This window comes from Lipotes vexillifer, unplaced genomic scaffold, assembly GCF_000442215.2.
Source record: "Lipotes vexillifer unplaced genomic scaffold, Lipotes_vexillifer_v1.1 scaffold314, whole genome shotgun sequence".
In the NCBI taxonomy this organism is placed as follows: Eukaryota; Metazoa; Chordata; class Mammalia; order Artiodactyla; family Lipotidae; genus Lipotes; species Lipotes vexillifer.
This window is the reverse complement of record NW_006777107.1, coordinates 1,238,603-1,244,602: the sequence shown is the minus strand read 5'-3', so window position 1 is coordinate 1,244,602 and position 6,000 is coordinate 1,238,603. Positions and strand designations below refer to the sequence as shown.

The 6,000-nt window shown below is 37.3% G+C and overlaps 1 protein-coding gene across 2 annotated transcripts in view; it reads left to right on the top strand.

Annotated features, from left to right (window-relative positions):
• Positions 1-6,000, top strand: part of MET (MET proto-oncogene, receptor tyrosine kinase) — a 135,567-nt gene that overhangs the window by 43,914 nt on the left and 85,653 nt on the right. The gene's annotated exons all lie outside the window — the stretch shown is intronic.

The window sequence follows — 6,000 nt, the reverse complement described above, 5'->3', positions numbered from 1 at the left end:
GAGCACACAAGCCTCTCGGGCTGGTGAGTGCCGGTCGGCACCGATCCTCTGTGCGGGAATCTCTCCGCTTTGCCCTCCGCACCCCTGTTGCTGTGCTGTCCTCCGCGGCTCCGAAGCTCCCCACTCCGCCTCACGCAATCTCTGCCCGCGAAGGGGCTTCCTAGTGTGTGGAGACCTTTCCTCCTTCACAGCTCCCTCCCACTGGTGCAGGTGCCGTCCCTATTCTATTGTCTCTGTTTTTAATTAATTTTTTCTTTTGCCCTACCCAGATACGTGGGGAGTTTCTTGCCTTTTGGGAGGTCTGAGGTCTTCTGCCAGCATTCAGTAGGTGTTCTGTAGGAGTTGTTCCACATGTAGATGTATTTCTGGTGTATTTGTGGGGAGGAAGGTGATCTCCGCGTCTTACTCCTCCGCCATCTTTCCACCGCCCCCGATATAAATATTCTTGATTGATGATTGTTTGTACTTACATGAAATGATATTTTCCCTGGGATCGTTAGGGAAATTCTTTATTGCTTCGATTTAGATATAGTAAAGGCTACCAGCTGTACCCAGAAGATTTATCCTGCTAGTCCTCAGATCATTTGGTGCTAGAGGAAGAGCATCAAACTGGGAGTCCACTGTGGCCTTGGGCTTTCTTGGTGGGGACCCAAATTTGAACATACAGACCTGGTTATGCCTCCTAACATAATGACCACTAGTGATCATAACTGGATGAACAAATTCTATAGCTCTTCTAAAGACAATTTGACTTTGAAAATGTACATCTCACTTACTCTAGCAGTTTTCAGTCTAAGTGGTAAAGGTTATAATTGCAAGCAGGAAGAACATCAAACATGTCCTTGATAAAAGAAAGTATATAATTTGCAGATGGATAACAAGGGCATAATAATTCAGAAACGTTTGTTTCACTTTTGCTGAAATGTCTAGGATACTTCTCCAGATGGAAACTCTAAGTAATTTATTTATAAAGTTAGAAAAGTGCTTCTGAGAAAATGAATCCATCTTTTAGTGAACTAAAGACATGACTTTCTTCTCTCTCAAAAGTCTATGAATATACATAATATACATACATATATATCCCAACTACGACTTATTTCTCCCTGAATACATTTAATATATATTGCAAAATCTGTAAGAAGCAATGGGATTGCTCATGAGGCTGTCCCTTTTCCTCACTGGAAAAGACAAAGAATGAAAGGAAACAAAAAGACTTTCAGAAACCTGGGAATTAAGACATAAAAGTGTAATATTAATAGCACTTCAGAGAAAACATTTTTCCTGCATCCAATGAATTGCTTCAGAAACAAGTTTAAAAAAGAGTCTACTGGGAATTCCTTCAGAGCCTCTAAAGCATAGGACTTTGCTATTTAAATCTTGTTCTGTTAAAAGTTAAAGAGACTTTACCTTACAAGGGTATACTGATATCTTATCTCATTGTTTTATTTTGTACATTTCAGCCCCCAGATGTAAAAGTATTTATCAATTCTAGAAATTCTCAAAACACAGCTGAACTTTATCCTACCCCTTTGACTTTTTTAGTGTTCCAAAGGGAACAAAAAGGCAGGATTACCCAATGAAATTCAGGGCAGTTTTATCACCCAGGAAAAATGCCCAAAATGCACTAACCACACCTGAAACTTTTATCACTCCCATCGCAAAAATTCTTGTGGGAAACAAGGTGGAACTGGCCAACATAGTCTTCTTACAAGGGAAGGCAACTTTTACACTAGCCAAATTCCACAGAGACAGATACCTTCCAATCTCTTCTATTTATTTGCCTGTTTATCTTCTCTGGTTACTACCAAGAATGAAACTACCCATGTTATCAATTTTCATATACCCGCCACAGAAAGACCTCAGATTGTTCCAATAGTCAGCATACAGTCATTTCCCAGCTTCATCTTAAAATGAAGGCACCTAGAGCTGTTACTCACACAAAAACAAAATGATTTACAAGATCAAAAAAGTTTGGAGGGGCTTCCCTGGTGGCGCAGTGGTTGAGAGCCCGCCTGCCGATGCAGGGGACACGGGGCTCGTGCCCCCGTCCGGGAAGGTCCCACATGCCGCGGAGCGGCTAGGCCCGTGAGCCATGGCCGCTGAGCCTGCGTGTCCGGAGCCTGTGCTCCGCAACGGGAGAGGACACAACAGTGAGAGGGCCGCATACTGCAAAAAAAAAAAAAAAAAAGTTTGGAAATACTCTAAGCAATACAACTCCATTTTGTCTTGGCAAAGATATCAGGTGACCCTTCTGACAATTTCTTGGAACTAAGTTTTTATTTTGGCATAACGTTTACTGAATAGATACATATATTGTAGTTTTGTTCTTAACAAAACTAATCACTCATATCTTTATGGAGGGACCATTGTGTGCTCTGTGGACAAAGTTAAGAAAACTGCAACAGTAACCTTCGGAGGACTTAGAGAGCACATTGGCAGCAGCAGGGGTTTTCTGGCCCTCCTTGAGCTTCCACCCTATGCAAAACATGCCTCTATCACAGGATCAGACAGAGGACCAAGAAAGGGTCCAACAGGTGTATCAGACCTGACTTGCTTAGATCACATATTAGATCACATATTATGTTGCTTTTTCCACTCTCACATTTTATGAAAGTATCTGTGCAAACTCTTCATGTACATCTTCTCATTTTGATGACATCACTAAAACCGTCCTTTGAGTCACCTGATAGTTTCCAAAGCAGATCATCTTCACCTCTTAGTTATTTGTGCTTCAGAACTCATTAATTCCACATATGATGCTGTTTTTGGAAACTTATCCCAAGCCACAGATATCCTTTCATGTAATACAGTGTTGATTATTAGTTGTTCTTCTTGATCTTTGCAGTGTAACCATTTTCTATGTTGCTTTTGAAATTGATTCCTGAAGGGTTTGTTCACAGTGATTTCCAACATTTAGGATTATGTGATTCTACACCCATAAATAATTAAATTTTTAGTCTTAAATATCTTTACCGCCTTTTTTTACCCATTCATCATTTGACCTCTATAAGCATCCTAAATTAATAGTGATTGAAGTTGTTTTAGGCTAATGTGTGTTCCCTAAACAGCACATTATTATTCAAAATAGAGTAACTGAAAAAATGCCACATAATCTGGAGACTTTGTAAATCCCCAAATTTGGGCATAAGAAAACCTCACCTTCTACTTGGGGATAAACTATTAAAAATTTATTTTAAGCACATTAACTGGATCTGCAACAGTATCATATAAGGGATTTAGTAACATGACAATTATTCCAGGAAAAAACTAGAATCAGTACACATTAGCCCAGTTTCTTCCAAATAAGAATGAATATTGAATAAGGGAATTTTTTGTCCTCAAATCAACAAAGATCCTGTTCCCTAAATTATAGTATATTTACTAAGAGAAGTTGAGTTATACATTTTGGAAAGATTTTTAATCAAAGTTGAAATATAAAAGGGTCCTTGAAATATCTCTCACCTACCCAGGAAATATAGTTATGACATTATACTTTTTCTTGCAATCCCATTACTAAAGTTTTTTTCTACATATAAGCATTTGAAAGAATAGAAATAGACTGGTAGCAAATATTTTTACCAATATCTTGGTCATCTTAATGACCAGTGATTGATCAGTTACAGGGGAAAAGCATGTAATTTGGTGCCAGACTCACCAGATTGGAACTCATGGTCTCCTGCATACCAGCTGTGTAACTTCTGCCACGTTACTTAATTCTTAGAGCCTCAATCTCATTCATAACATGCAGATAACAATACCTACTTCTCAGCCTTTTTGTAAAAATGTAGGATAATAAATATAAAGTACCTGGCACAATAAAATGGCCATAAATTTATCTCTTTGGGAGACAGCATAGCCTAATGGAACAAGACTGAAATTAAAGAGATCTGGGTTCATACTTGTACCCCATGATTTTCTATCTGCCTGACCATGAGGGCATTATTTAAACTCACTGAACCCGTTTTCCTCCATGCAGGACTATGGTGTGGGCAAGTACAATAATGTTTAAAAGGCTCTAACTTCGTCTTTGGCACATAATAATTAACAGCTATTATTGTATTGTTATTTGTGTAAAGAAAGTCAAATTCAAATTATTGGATTGTTTTCTGGAAGAGACGCATTCTGGTTCTATTGCTCATGAGGGTCTTTTACTTCCCCCACTAACTGTTATGAGGGACCCACCTCCATAATGCTTAATTTGTGTAAGTCCTCCTTAACACTTAATAGTTCCAAAAGAAAAAAAAAAAGAGAGATATGGGAGTGGTGGTGGTTTGGAGGGTGAAAAGAAAGTCAGTTGAATCAGAATTGTGCTATATAGTCAAGCTAAAAGGTGTAAGGTGCTCCTTTACCTGACTTTCAATTCTAACTACCTATGGCACTATAAGATACTATGCTAATGTAATTTATCTTATGCATTCAAGAATTTGCAGATAATGCAGTTTTAGAAAAAGTTAACCTCACAGGTTGTTTGTACTAAGCTTCCTTGTTTTTAAACATCATTTATACTCTAATTCAAAGAGTAGCCAGCTGCTTCCCAAAATAAAGGAAACTTTAAGTAGTAATTTTCCATCTCTGTTTTAAAGAGTGCCAAAGTTAAAGGGTCACCACTCAGAACCATCAAAGGAAGAAAGTAAAATGATTAGAACAATTTTGAATGAAAACAAAATCAAAACAAGATGCAAACAAGGGATAATAGGAATAGGCATAAAAATAAACATACAGTGATGTTTCTTTATTACTATTATAAAGATGATAGATGAGTAAAATTGGGTTACATTCAAGTTGTAATGGAAGAAAATAATTGCAGCCTTCCATCAGGAAACCACAAGGACCATTATTGATCTGTCATCCTCAGGGCATGTCTCATAATATTTAATAAAATAAACAAAGATTTATAACTCTTTATAGGCCATATATCTATAATCTCCCACACCACACCATTTGAACTGGGAATGTGGAGTCAACGTTACAAATAACATCCATGTAATTATACTGGTTTGGCATGTCTTATTTAAACAGTCTAGCACTCTCAAGAGAACGTATTTTGTATTAGGGATGAAAAATGCGAAGTCAGATTTCAGGGTTTTTTACTTCCTGTGCTTCGAAATGAGAGAATGTTATCCTATATGAAAAATGTTGAGGATTCTTCATTCTAAACACCAAATATCTTGGCCATATGCCAAATGTAATAGCTACCAAAGCAAAATCTTTCAAGAAAGAAAATCCTTGAGGTCTAAGGATTCAATATACTTAAAAAAAAAATCTAAGTAGAAATTCATTAATTTTACACTTGATTCCTTTCCTTCTGTAAACTCTTCTTTATTGTCTCCCAGACTCAGGGAGTCGCTGCTCCCTAACTTATTTACTTGAATTCTCCATGCTATCCATCCCATGTAAAGTGCCATATTGCATTAGTTTATTAAGAGGAATTTAAAATTATTTTCTTTCCAGAATTTATAACACTTTCTGAGATCACAGGGCACACCCTGGGGGTATTAGAAAACATGTTACAGAGCGAGCCATTAAAGCCGTTTGCTTTTTTCTCGTCCTCCTGCTAACCCTTCTTTAAACCATTTTATAGTTTATTCACAGGTACAGCCCAGGAAAGAATGAAAAAGCAGAGACATTACGTTTTAATAAACTAAGCAAAGAAACACAGTTAATGCTGAAACTATCACCAAAAATGTAAATAAGTTTAACGTGTGGATTATATTATCATATATGATGATATTGATAACATATTATCAATATATGATGTGATATAGTATTTCCCACCTGTGCAGGGGAATTAAGAGTTAACTATGCCACATGCATTGTAAATTAATTCATTTTTCTTAATATCCTTTGAAGCAAGCGGTGTGATCCGTGTTTTATTTAAGTAGTTGATTTCTACATGGAGACTCATTTGGTAAAGTTAATGGAGCAAACAATAAGGAGTTCGGGCAAAAAAATAAATCTTAGGGGGCTTCCCTGGTGGCACAGTGGTTGAGAGTCCGCCTG